This window comes from Malaclemys terrapin, chromosome 13, assembly GCF_027887155.1.
Source record: "Malaclemys terrapin pileata isolate rMalTer1 chromosome 13, rMalTer1.hap1, whole genome shotgun sequence".
NCBI lineage: Eukaryota > Metazoa > Chordata > Testudines > Emydidae > Malaclemys > Malaclemys terrapin.
In genome coordinates this window covers 8,737,906-8,751,847 of record NC_071517.1, presented here as the reverse complement: position 1 = coordinate 8,751,847, position 13,942 = coordinate 8,737,906, and the positions used below count along the sequence as shown (strand labels likewise).

The window sequence follows — 13,942 nt, the reverse complement described above, 5'->3', positions numbered from 1 at the left end:
TGTTCTAAGGAGATCTCTTCTCATTCCCCCCAAAACAAATCCCATTTTCTTACCTGCTGTAGTTCTATAACCCATTTTTTTAAAACTTATTTTCTGGTCTGCACCACCCACCCCCCTTTTCAAGGATGAGTAGTCAAAAAAACAACAACCCCTAGAACCTTAGTGCATGCACTGCTCACTTGATCATGCTCTACAAATTGTCGTTATTTGTCTTTTAGTCCAGAATAATTCCCATTTCTTAAATAATGACTGTTTGGCTGGTTAGGTGATAGCATCATTTTATAGCTCACAAATACTATTTTGACTAGAGGTTGAAAACATTTAGATCTCTTTATTTTGTTTCTAACAGGACCTGAATTAATATTGATGAAATCTCTTGCAAATATACTTGGCAAAGTTTAGTTATGTGCTCTTGGTATTTCTCAGGTAGACACTCCCTGTCTTGTTTCCTCTGCTAGGAGACTGTAATGCAGCTACCTTGAGTTGCTGTCACTTCTATTTCACTGGGAATGTTTTTACAGAATTTGCTGTCTCTTACTGGCCCCCCGTTTCATTTATGTCCAGAGAGTTGGACTTGCAGTAGCATTTCCTGAGGAGACAAGCTGCTTTCAGATAAAGTAATCTTTATATGGATTAACCATTTAAACCCCCTCCCTTAAGATTAGCATGCCATATCTCATAATGAAAATGAGAATTTATGATTAAATAAGATTGGTTGACTGACTTGCAAACTACATAACCAAATGTTGATGTAGGCACTAAAGACATCTTAGTGAATAATTTTCAGGCAAATGTTTGGAAACAGAAGAGGAAAGTCAATGCCTGTATAAAAGATTAAGCATTTTTCATTAGAGGATCTAAATCATTTTAAAAATAGCATTACGGTACACATTCTATCCATTTTAGAGACACAAAATAAGTGATTTGCCATAGATCATACAGCAAATCATTGAAAGAGCCAGAATTATAAACCAGGAGTCTTGACATCTCTTGCTTGAGTTGCTAAACCACCCTTAAGCACAGAGGTTACCTTTTAAATTAGATTTTACAAAGTTAACTAGTTTCCATGGTCTCTAATTTGTGAGTCAACTAACTCTTCCCTTTGGTGAATGATTTAGTAAGACTTTCCGGATGACTAGCTTTTACTCTTTTTGCAAATTATTGCTCCTCTATTTCAGATCATAGATTCAAAATACTGGTAATAAGTTTGAGGATGGAATGCATATCTGATAATTAAAATGAATAATTAACCCTTGCTCTGTGCATGCACAGGAGGACACAAGCTTCTAGAAAGTATTCAACTGCTTCTGTGGTTTGCATGGTGCATGCACTCATTTCGAGTGTATGGAGCTGCAGAGCAAATTACCTGTGTATCGCACTCAAGTCAATGGTAATTAATTTTTTCTGTGAACTAATGGAGAAAGTACAGCATATAATCTGAAATTATTTTGCAGGAACCAAAGAATTCTGAACACAAGACAAAATGAAAAAAAGCAAGACTTTAGTTTACACAGTGGGAAGGGCAATATAATGACTTCTGTAATCAGAAGTCGAAACTAACAAACTTGCCTATCAGCTGGTGTTGCAATTTCTAAAATGATTAAAAAAAATTTTTTGTCTGGTACTAAATATCTTAATAATTGTACTGGTCTAGCTACTACAGAAGACACTAAGGTGAGGGTAAACTTTTCAGTGGCTGATGGGATTTTCACCTAACATTACTTTTTGTGAACTAGTACAGTAAATGCCATCAGTTATGGGAAAAATACCCATAGACAACAGAATTGTGTTCCAGTCATCAAGCTACAAATGAAGTAATCTAACATCAGAACTTCATACAACTCAAAAATAGTCATAAAATATAAAAGGTTTAGTTTGGAATTAACAAATGCTAAGGCAGTAGCTTCTTTTGTTTGCTTGATCACTGGAATTTTGTTAATTTTGAATGCATGTCTTTCACTTAATTGGGTTATGTTTTTCTAAAATTTAAATTTTTCTTCTTCCTATAGCCCTGCCATAGGACAGGCTGAGGCAGAGTCTCAGTGTTGCCCTGTTCAGTCTGAGGCAAGTGGGATTTATTTTATTCATTCTGGGGGCTTTCACAGCTTTATGGCTGTTGGATATTTATGTCCCCAAACTTGCAGCAAGTTTGGTGAAGGCCCCTAAATTTAATTTAATTTAGGATTTTTATAATCTTTTGGTAGATGGGCTCTATATTAATATTCATACTTATTGGCTGTGGTGTTTTTGAAGAGGTTGGTGGGAAGGGATATTTCAGATGGATGTTGATGGAACTTTTTTTCCCTTTATCCTTCAGCCATTTCCCTTTTTTTCCAAATTCTGTGCACTATTTTTTTGAAGGTAATATTTAATAATGGAACTACATGTAGCTTATATGAACAGATCTGTTGGGTGATGCTGTTGCCTTTTCTGGGGAAATGTATTGAAATGCAACTTACTTGAAATCCAGAAACTTCATCATAACACTTTAAATCCATTTAGTTATTAGGCCTACAGTATTAATTATAAGAATATTAGTTAGAACTGGAGGCATAAAAGGACGGATATAGTGATATACTTAACATTTTTGTTTTCACATGTTATACCATGACAGTTACACCAGAAGAGTAAATATTAATGTAGAGCCCTGCAAAGAAGAGATACAGATTTGAGTTGGTAAATAGAAAAAAGGAATGAGAAAGTTGTAGATTTTGCAAAAATGTCAGTTTGAAAGATTTCCTTTTCATCAGCCTCTTTTTTTAAAAAGGCATAATATTGTAAAGTTTGGTGTATTGCACCATGTATTCTAAAATCACAGCATTCATTGTGAATTTTGAGGGATTTTGCAATGTAATTTAACATGTTTATTAACTACCATTACCATATCAACAATATTGAAGATAAAACTGTACTCTTATTTAGAAAATGAGAACTTTACTATCTTTAAATAATTTTAAAATTACTGTTTGAGCAGACTGCCCCTTTGCCTTTTTCTTGCAAAAGCATGAGATACCTGGACAATTTCAGTCTGAGAATATGTTTTGTCCCTGAGTAATCTGACTGCCTCTTGGCAGCATTTGACTCTCACAATTTCCAAATTAAAAAAAATGTTTGCTAGCTTGTTTGAAATTGCTGCAGCAGATGAGTTTTTAAAGACAGTTTTTGATGCACCATAGAAACTGTTTAATTTCTTAAATGTTTCCTTAAGTAATGGTTAACTTGTATAGCTTTCACAAGTCTGGTTGTGGCTCACATTGTCTTTAATACAATTGACTGTCACCTACAAGAATGGAACTTATTCCTTCTGCCATGTTGCCTTCCCCCTTTGGAACTCCTACCCAACTTCCCCACACTCACGTTCTGAACCCCTTCTGGGTTTCTGATCCTTCCTGGTGAGCTCCAGAAACCAGTTATCATCCTCACTAATGCCCAAATTTGTGAGACATACGCACTGAATGTTAACTGTATTCAAGTAATTGTTGAGCAGTGTGTGTTATATTCCTAATTCTGTCAGTTTGATGTTACCCTTTATAACACAAAAGACAATACTACAGTAACTAGCATTTTTCTACTAAATTTATTCAAGTTGTAAGAGCACTTGTCACTTCACTGTCTTGTCTCCTCATTTGCATAACCTGGTCAGGCAAGAGTTTTCTTGCAGAAGAGAATTGCATAAGTAGTATGTTGTATGTGTTGCTACAGATATCTGAATCATTCTATTAAGACTCAATGAATGAAAAATAATCAGAGATATTTAGTGTTTAATATTCATTATTGATTCACTCTGCCTTTTCACCATTTAATAGACTGACACTAAATAGTTTCCATCCAAATATTTGTATTTGGTCTGGTAAGTCTTCAGGTGTATTTTGTAGTAGAAATGTTCAAATGTAGATTAATGTATACCCTCTGCCTTGTCCATAGTGTACATTTCTACAAAGATGAGTATCCTTCTTTGATCCACACTTGGGTTATATCCAATAAACGTATATTCCTTGTGGCAGTTAAATGTTCAGTGTCCTACTCAAACCATCAATTTGTTTTCACCTTTGCATTGTTTGAAGATACTAGCTTAAGATGGTCATGAGAAATCACTTACTTGCACTTCCTATTTCTGTTGTACTGATGATCTTAATGTAAGTTAAATGTTGCTTCAACATGCCAAAAAAACCCCATGATTCTCTGTATTTCTTGTATCTATCTTGTGAATGAGACTAAGTACTGTAGTTCATACCTCCCCTATCACTCTAGGGATATTTTCTTTTCTGCGCTAGTTATTCTCATGTAAATTTGAGAACATACTTCTTGGAATCCTAGTAGAAACCTTCATCTGGAGGAAGACTAATCATTTTGCTATCCACTTCCGAAAGATGCAATCAATGGCACTCCAGAATAATTCTGTAGGATGTTGTGTGGATTTGAGCTTCCTTTGCTATAATTTTCAATTCAATGCATTTCAAATGGTATCGGAAATCTCTAGTTGGTCTTCAAACACAAGCTTCGCTTCTCCCTTTCTCCATGTTCCTGCCTCCCTCCAAGGGAGTTTTATGATTTTCAAAAGTTGCTCATTTTGAGATTGCAATAAAAAAAATGAAGTTCTTGGGTCTCAGTGACTTCAGCAGGCACAGCAATATTATCCTAATCCGGTGCCACAATTGATGTCCATGTATTAATTTGAAAGCAACAAGAGAGCAGTTTGCATGTGCTTTAAATATTCAGTGGTGATATGTGACCTATAAAAGGTAGAGAGGCTTTGCTTTCCTTCTAACCACAACAATAGCACACTGCTTTATATTATTTAATAGGAGTATTTTCTCAACTCCTGGATCAACTGTTTCAAAAAGATCTTTAAACACAAATCTAGTTTTAAAAAAAAAAAATCTTGCTCCTACTGTGAAACTTGTCTGACACCTTTGAGTGTGGATCTAAGGAGGATATTGCCAGAAAAACTTCAATTGTAAACAAGACATTCCCTAATTCAAAGTCATGTATGCTTACTAATACCCTGTGTGTCACGAAGTTGCTCCATTTCTGGCTTCCATGTCTTTTCCCAAAGGCTCTTAAGAATCACTTTAAAATATTATTCTTATTTTCCTACATTCTAATGGAAGCACTCAGTATAATTCCATTTAAAGCTACAAGGACCTATTTTTTTTTTTTCATGCACAAGAAATGCTATAATGTTAAACTGCTAAATCAGGTGAACTTTTGCATCTCTCTCGTTACATGCAAGGTAAATAATAGGAGTGGCAAATAAAGTACATGCCATGCATTAAGTTCTTGGATGCTTTGGAATGCTGTGATGGTTGCCTTATACAGAACACTTTGTATATTAGTATTAAATGCTGTCCCTTAAGTGCTGTGGAAAATACTTAATACCAGTGTGCCTATTTTCAAAATTATTTCACAAAAGCAGGGTTTCTCAAACTCCATTGCATCATGATTCCCTTCTGACAACAAATTACTACACGACCCCAGGCATGGGGACTGAAGCCTGAGCCAAACCCAACGTTTGAGCCCTGCTGTCCAGGGGTGGGGCGGGCGGAGGAGGAGGCAAAGCCGAAAGTTGAGGGCTTCAGCTCTGGTGATGGGGCTCTGACTTTGGCTTCAGTCCTGGGCCCCAGTAAGTCTAATGCCAGCTCTGGCGACCCCCCATAAAAACAGGGTCATGACCCACTTTGGGGTCCCAACCCACAGTTTGAGAATCACTGCATTAAAATCACTTAGATTTCCTATAGTCCTGTGGTTCTCAACCTATTTACCATTGTGGGCTGCATCCAGTATTACCTGTCACATGGGCTGCAGCTCTGTGCTGATTGGGCCACAGGTTAAGAACCACTCCGATAGCCAATCTGGAGAAAAGCAGTTAGTGGGTTTAGTGGCCTCTTTCTGCCACAAATGTAGTGATGGTCCATTTTCGTATTTGCCTTAAAAACTTGTCCGGATATTAGTTTGGGAGTGGGAAAAGAACTGAGGATAGTTGCTTTGGAAATAGACCTTGCTGAGTTTTTGTGATTGTGCAAAACACATTTAATCATCTGACTGTTGTGATTCAGTAAAATACATTGCTGAGATGGCAGCTCTCTGCAAATCTCCACCCTATCAGAATAGGAAGTAGATAATAATCACAGCTAGAATGAATATTGGTGTCATGTTTCTGCTAGTGTATCTGCAGTTTTAATGCAACATCATTGCTGGCCAAGTGACATAGGTATACTGAAGACCTCTATGCAAGAGAGACAGACTTTTAATCCACAATTTCTTGATCCCTTGGCCAACACAGACTTGAAATACAACAGACTCCTCTGGGTGGTTACAATTTGTATGCCTCACTTCTCAACCCAACCTTTTTCTTGAGAGGCATGGAAGGATCCACAGTCAGGAGTCCTGACCAGTCCTTGACTGGGCAGATGGTGCCCACGTAAAGCCCGAGAGTAAAGGAGGAAAAGGTGAACTACCAGCTGGATTTCCACTGCAACACCACATTTCATGCAGGTCATCAGACACAGTGTAGTGGTGTTAAGATCCAGGCTTTTTATTCAGTCAAGTACTTAATTCAAATTATATCTAGTAGGATGGTATATCTTGAATGTTGGGATACTCCACACTTCCCTGCAATTCTATGCACCAGATCTTTTGATTTCACCAACCATCTGTGTCCCTAGCAGAAAACTCTAGTTTTAATAGTACCATTTTTAAATGGTGCTGAACTCATCCTAAAACACTGGTAATGAACTCATCTCAAGGTTTGTCTTGACTAGGAGTTAAAAGGTAAGACCAACAGCTGGTGATGGTGTAGCGGTATCTTGTATAAGATCATGTTTGATGTAATAGACGGATCATTTTGTGCTTCCTAGAATAGTGGGTTAAGAAATCTGATTTTTGAGGCCATGGGATTCTTTTTTCCCTCTCCCCACCTTTACAGGGGGTGTAGAAAGAAGACACATTGTGCCTGGGGAGTTGCTAGGTCAGGTGAGGGGTACGTCAGTTTCAGGTATGTGTTGCCTCAGGGTTTCCTTTTTGTTTTTGCTAAATCAATATAAATTTTAATCACATTTCAAGAGTAATTCTTTTTAAATTGAATTACATTTCTGCTGTTCCTACTAAAACTGTGTTAACTAGTCCCAACTTTAACCTTTTGGTTTTGAATGTGGGAATTTTCATCATACCTAAGAACAGCCCACATATACTCAAATCCATTTCTCTATTCCCTTATTTATGACTCACACATCAAGACAAAGTAAAACTAATTTCTAAACAACTTCAACTCTATTGCCTCAGTGAAGCAGATGAAATTTAAGAAAATAATAAGTGTACCCGATCTATTTTCACTGAGTGCTCTTTAACAGAGTCACTCTCGCAACTACAACTTGTAATCCCTTGACATTTAGGTTTGTCCAAGACGTGTTTATCATATTACACTTGTCTGATCCATGAGTCAGAAAAGTTTGAATCAAATTTAAGGGCAAATTAAACATAATTTAATAGCTGCCTTTAGTCTTTGTTCCTTAAAAAAAAAAAAAAATGTACCAATTGAGGTTTGACTTTTTTTTTTTTAAATGAGAACTAAATTATGGTAAAACTCCTTGATTTAATACAACTTGTGTTTTTGTTAACTAGCAGCAGAATTTCAGCATTTGCTACTTACTGGTAGAGAAGAAAAATCCCACAGCACTGCCAGTACAGGTTAGTTTAATCTGTAAGTACCTGATGTTCCTGTTTGAAATACTGTGTTCAAATACCATTTAAATACATGAGGAGAGAGTCTTTTGATCACCTAAATGTGAATACGTCTTTGTTGTGTAGGATATATGTTGCTGTCTTCAGTAGTGAGTAAATTTGTAGAATTTAACAGTTAAAAAAAAAATACAATGATTCTAACTACATCTAGGGGTACTATACTTTTACAAGCACCTGATTAACGGAAATGGGGATTAAAAGTTTTGATGGCCATTTTGGCAGTATTGAGAAGCTTAATGGACACATGGACGTTGATTCAACAGTCACTTCTTCAGTAATTCACTTACTACTAAGAGAGGTCATTTTACCAGAGTGAATTGATGATACAGGATTTTGATATTCGCTTATATTGGGAATTGGGTGTTCATGCCCCTAATACTGTAGCAGTAATTTAACCTTGACTTAAATTTTCTGTTTACAAATATGTAATATCACCTGACTTAATACCCCCACTCTCATATATTTACTGTAGTAGGCCCTGTGCATGGGATTAGTCTCTGAAATCCATTTTAGCCCCTTTTTACACTTCAAAGAGCTCCTACAAATGTTTTCCTCAGAGATTTTAGTTTACCCCCCATATTTATTGTCTTTTCCTCATTCCTCTTTACTTTCTCCTTCCACCCCTCCAGTATTGCTTAGCGTGCTTTATCTGCTTAAATTTGAAGCAGGTGACTTAATTGTTTGGATTTTTTTTGGTTGTGCAGTGTCCTGAGCATCTTGAGTACTTTGAATGAAATTAACTTCAGAAGATAAAATTTTGTATGTGTACACAAATATACGGTGACCATTTTTAGGTGCTCTATAAAAATAAACTCAAAAACTACAGCGCATTAAAGATCAAGGAAAGCCAACAGATGGCAGTAGTCAAATAGAAAACTGAAACTATTGTCATCTCAATTTACCTAATTAGAGCAACAATCTGAATAACAATATGACAAACTGACATTTACAGCTCCACCAAGTTGGTTTCAGAATTGAACATCTTGCATAGATTTTAAGAATTCATTCTCAATTATAACATGTTCATTTTTTATGTTATAGAAGAAAACACTCTAACTGGTTTTAAGAGCTGTGATAACCTTTGTAGTTTTAGCAGGACACATCATCCAGGGGCTCCTATTATATGCTCAGAAATTCAAACTGTAAATGTTCACTTGCCTGCAAGTGGCAGCACACGCAGTTCAAATTTCTCACTTGTGATGTGCCTGTTCAGACTTGTCTTTTGGGAACCTGGTGGGTCACTTTTATATAGGATTTAAAATTAATCTGTTGCCCTATATCTCCTAAACATGATTGGGAGTTATGTGCACGTGTAAAAACTACAGATTCCTTACTGTGAAATCAGTGACTATATGTAGTAAAGTTCACAAATCCTTTCTTTTAATTGATTTTTTAAAAATAATTATGAATCCAGTTGCCGTTTGTGGCACCAAATCTGTCAGCTTGTTAATAACTGGTTCTTTTGGACTGCAATATTCTGTGAGGTCAGCCTCCAGGGTTGCTAAAAAAGAAATAATTTAACCTTTTACTTCACGGTACCCCAATTTGGTAATGAACGCTTCCCTTTGTCACATCCATCCTCTAGTGTGGGGGTCGGCAACCTTCGGCACGCGGCCCATCAGGTTAATCTGCTGGCAGGCCGTGAGACATTTTGTTTATGTTGACCGTCGGCAGGCACGGACCCCCCGCAGCTCCCCAGGGCCACGGTTCGCTGTTCCCGGCCAATGGGAGCTGTGGGAAGCGGCAGGCCGCAGGGATGTGCTGGCCGCGGCTTCCCTCTGCTCCCATTGGCTGGGAATGGTGAACCGCGGCCCTGGGGACCCTACGGACGGTCAACGTAAACAAAATGTCTCGTGGCCTGCCAGTGGATTACCCTGACGGGCCGCGTGCCGAAGGTTGCCGACCTCTGCTCTAGTGCTTCATATTACAAGAAAGTACAATGCTTCAAGATTGCTTTAATGAGAGTTATGGTGGAAATGCCACCTTTCTGAGATTTTTTTATGCCAATTAAATAGCTCACAGCATAATATGAATATTGTTTCAATAATAAAGAGCTAAGTGCATTTTTCCTTTGAAACAGCAAATTTGGATTTTTCTGAAAGGATACTGGGAATCTTTAGACCTGTCATTACCATACAAGTGATCTTAAGTTGAGCTTTTGGTCCATTGTCATAGTTGTCCTGTAGCATACAATTTGATCTTTTACTGTGGCAATTACTTTGAGGCCACACTAAGAGTTTTTCTTCGATGAACCAACAGTCATTCAGATATTGATATTAAAAAGTTTCCCGAATTCACGTTCTTTGAAGAAGTGAAGTGAATGGGACCAAGTTAACTGGTTTTAGAACATTAAAATATGCCCATCAATCTGTGAGCACATGTACAAAACTTGTAACAGATGGTAAAAGTATTGGTAAGAGAGGGGTAAAATGAAAGGTTGGTAAGTATATGGGTAACTCTGTAAAATGCATGTTGATTGTAGAAATGGTAACTGCAGTTTAATTTTCATAGCATTCAGTTGACAGAGAAGTGTTGAAGACCATATGGAACCAAGAACAATGAATCAAACTTGCATTCCTTGTGTGTTCTTATTGGGCTCATTTTTCTTCAGGAATGGGAAATTGGATAATATATATATACTTCCATAATATGTATCTATTTAATTCTGACATTCTCCAATGATTAAACTTAATTTAATAAATGAATTGCTGCCTGTGTATTTTCTCTGACGGAACAATTTAAAATTTGCAACACATTGTCTTGAAGTGCTTCACAACAATTTTAAGTATAAAAAAGTACGTTTTCAACCAACTTTCTGCTTAAATAGCTTAATGAAATCAGGCAAGTGAATAAAGGCACAGTTTATCTGCAAGATATTAGGTCACGTATGCTGCAATAACATGCCAAACTATGCGTACTGCTCAGTTGTGTAAAACATTTAAATTGGGTGTGTTAATCAAGTATTAGTCTTTGAGGCTATAAACAACCCAAATCTGATTTTTGTGCTGAGCCTTGCTAATTTTGGGGTGTATTTTTTGTAGTTTTTTTTTTTTTTTTTTAATTCTGGCTTCTTTTGTTTTCTGTAGGTCTCAGTAATGTAACAATGATAATTAAAATTAATAAAAGCTCCCAAAACTGCTTGAGTAACTACACGTGTGTTAGTAAGACACAATACTGGAGTAAACAATGCAGCTGTGCTTTTAGGTTAAGGCATATTTGACCAAATAAGGAGTGGGAAGATCCTTTTAGCTGGCGTGGTATGGGTACTGAATTGGCACAGAATAATTAAACATGAACAACTGGTGTGCAATACCTAAAAGTAACAATCTTTTACATATTTGAAAACTTATCAGGTTCACCCTCAGTCATCTTTTCTCAAAACCAAACGTCCAATTTTTTAACCTTTCCTCATAAGTTATGTCTTCTAAACCTTTTGTCATTTTTATTGCTCTCCTCTGGACTCTCCAGTTTGTCCACATCTTATGTACCAAACCTGGACGTAGTACTTCAGCTGAGACCTCACCATTGCCAAGTAAGCGTGATAGTTACATGTTACACTTCTGTTATCCAGAATGACATCTGCCTTTTTTGCTACAGCATCACTCTGTTGACTCATTCAGTTTGTGATCCACTGTAACCTCCAGATCCTTTTCTGTAGCACTGCTGTCTAGCCAGTTATTGCCAATTTTGAATTTGTGCACTTCTCTTCCTTAGTACTTTGCACCTGTCTTTATTGATTTCAGACCAAATCTTCAATTTATCAAGATAATTCTGAATTCTAGTACTGGCCTTCAGAGTGCTTGCAACCTCATCCAGCTTGATGTCGTCTACTAATTTTGTAAGCATACTCTCCACTACATCATCCAAATTGTTAACGAAAACATTGAATAGTAGACCTGGACCTAAAATGGATCCTACTTGCATAAAACTGGCCATGCTGGGTCAGACCAAAGGTCCATCTAGCCCAGTATCCTGTCTTCCGACAGTGGCCAATGCCACTTGATATCTCCTTCCAGTTTGATGGTGAACCATTGATAATTCTTTGAGTCTCGTCTTTCAACCAATCGTACACCTTTTATAGTAATTTAATCTAAGCCATATTTCTGTAGTTTCCATATGAGAATGTCATGGGAAGCAGAAGACTAGCCTGTAGAAATAAATTAGATTGGTTTAGTGTTACTTGTTCTTGATAAATGCCTGTTGGCTATTTCCACTTTATCCTTCATGTTTGAATAATTTGATTAATAAGTTGTTCCAGTATCTTTCTGGACATTGATTGCCCTCAGCCATTAGTAATGATGTGTCTTAAATTTCTAGGCCATCATGTACCTTTGTGACTCCTGTGCGCATTTTGCATGAAGCAAGGCAGGTGCCTAACTCATTCTTGCTAGAAACCACTTAGGCATCTAAAGTGACTCCTGGAGACAGGTTCTCTGCTGTGAACTGCTAGTACAAATAGGTACCTCCCTACAGCCCCAGCCTAGGAGCTGAACTCTGAGTGGGGCTTAGCACACAACCCCTCATCAGCATTTCCCAGCTTAGGCAGCTCCCAGTTTAGCATGCTAGCTTTTGTGAATCATGTTCTTAGGGATGTCTCCCCCTACCTCCCCATTGTTCAAGGACCCTAGGTACCTAACTCAGGCTTTGTAGATCACCTTGGTGCTCCATTCATTTTTCTGTGCATCCAAAGTTAGGCATTGTGATGCTGAGTGGATTTCGAGATCTGAGCCTAACTGCTTAGCTTCTAGAAATTCTGCACTAATTCTTACAGTCCAGTTGTCAACTGGCCAGCACAAGGTGATTTCTCCCTTGAAACTGTTTGAATAATCAATTTTTGCCCTTCCATCCTTAGTTTAAAACAACCTTGCCACATGTAGCTGAGAAGGTTCTGAATGAGCCATATATAAAAGCTTAATTAGTATCCTGGTTCACCCCATTGCTCTTCTGCTGTAAATACTGAAATGTGAGGTTAACCAATATCTTAAGCTTGTATCTTTGGTGGGAGCTGTTGTCAGTAACTACCAGTGTGATGCTCTGCTCTTATTCGATAGCAGTTTGCTGTGTGTGTGTTCCCTCTGCCTGCTACCCCAGCATTGCACAGATAACTGACACAGCAAACCTCGAGAGAACCCCCAAAGACCACAGACTCTAGTAAGGTACGAAGGAACCCGAGCCAGGTTTATTGTCAAATGAAGCACAGTAATAGTTTCCTATAGACTCTACAGGACATACTCCGAATATGTGCCCCCTGGCAATGGACACAGCTCAGTCAGTGGCAGGACATTCCACTGCCCTGTAGGCTGGCCAAAGATGCGCACTCCGGGACCTACTTTTATACAGTTACAGGACAGGTTACTCATCCTACTGACGTATTGAGATACAGCCTCTTGGCTCATTAGGGTGCTGTCTCCCCTTTGATCGTGTTGTTCCAGACATACAGATCTATCCATCATGCTGTCCTGTCTTTAAGATGCATCTGCCTGTTCCTTGTTATGTCTATGGAGTGTCCTTGGATTGGGCTGTCCAGGTGCCATCTTGGCACAAGTTCTTATTAGCCCTCATGTGTGAACGCACCTGCCTCTAAAAACCCTCTTCTCGCCAATTTCTGTGAGTGAGGCCTGCCTCTGGCTCATAGCCCAGCTTTTGCTTAGCAGTGCCTGGAAGTACTTTGGTTCAGGCTTCAGGCCTCAGACTAGGCCTCTGACACAAGAATTTATATTTCAGGGCCTCATCTTACTAGAGGACCCTCAGCCATCTGTGTGATTCATACCGTTTTCAAGCTTTTATCAAGTCAATATACAAATACAAGATTCACAACATTTCACAGAGATTGATGATTCTGTCACCTTTTTAACTCTTTGAAGTGGACAGTTAAAACAAAAAAAAGTTTGTGCAGGAATACCATTTGCTATTCCATCCATAACTCTGATATCAGATGCATCCAAGAAGAGTTGGGGAGTATATATGTCAGATCCAGACTCGTGGTTGGTGGTCTCATTGGGATTGCCAGTTACATATTCTAGAATTGAGATGGATACATCTAGCTTGCAAAGAGTTTCTACCACTGATCAAAGATTCTTCCATTCAAATTCTCATGAACAATCCACAGTGGCCTGCTACATAAACAGATAAGTGCAAGATCAGATCTATGTCAAGAAGCCATAGATCTGTGGGAGTGATGTATCCAGAATTGTATCAGTCT

The 13,942-nt window shown here is 38.0% G+C and overlaps 1 long non-coding RNA gene across 2 annotated transcripts; it reads left to right on the top strand.

The window, feature by feature from the left end:
* Positions 1-2,070: 2,070 nt before the first annotated feature.
* LOC128847910 (uncharacterized) lies at positions 2,071-10,445 on the top strand. Of its 2 annotated transcripts, none has more exons than XR_008446962.1 (2): positions 2,071-7,686; positions 10,252-10,445. It is a non-coding gene; the product is annotated as an uncharacterized LOC128847910 (long non-coding RNA). The 2 variants fall into 2 exon arrangements; XR_008446963.1 differs by having other exon boundaries at positions 2,071-7,699.
* Positions 10,446-13,942: the final 3,497 nt, after the last annotated feature.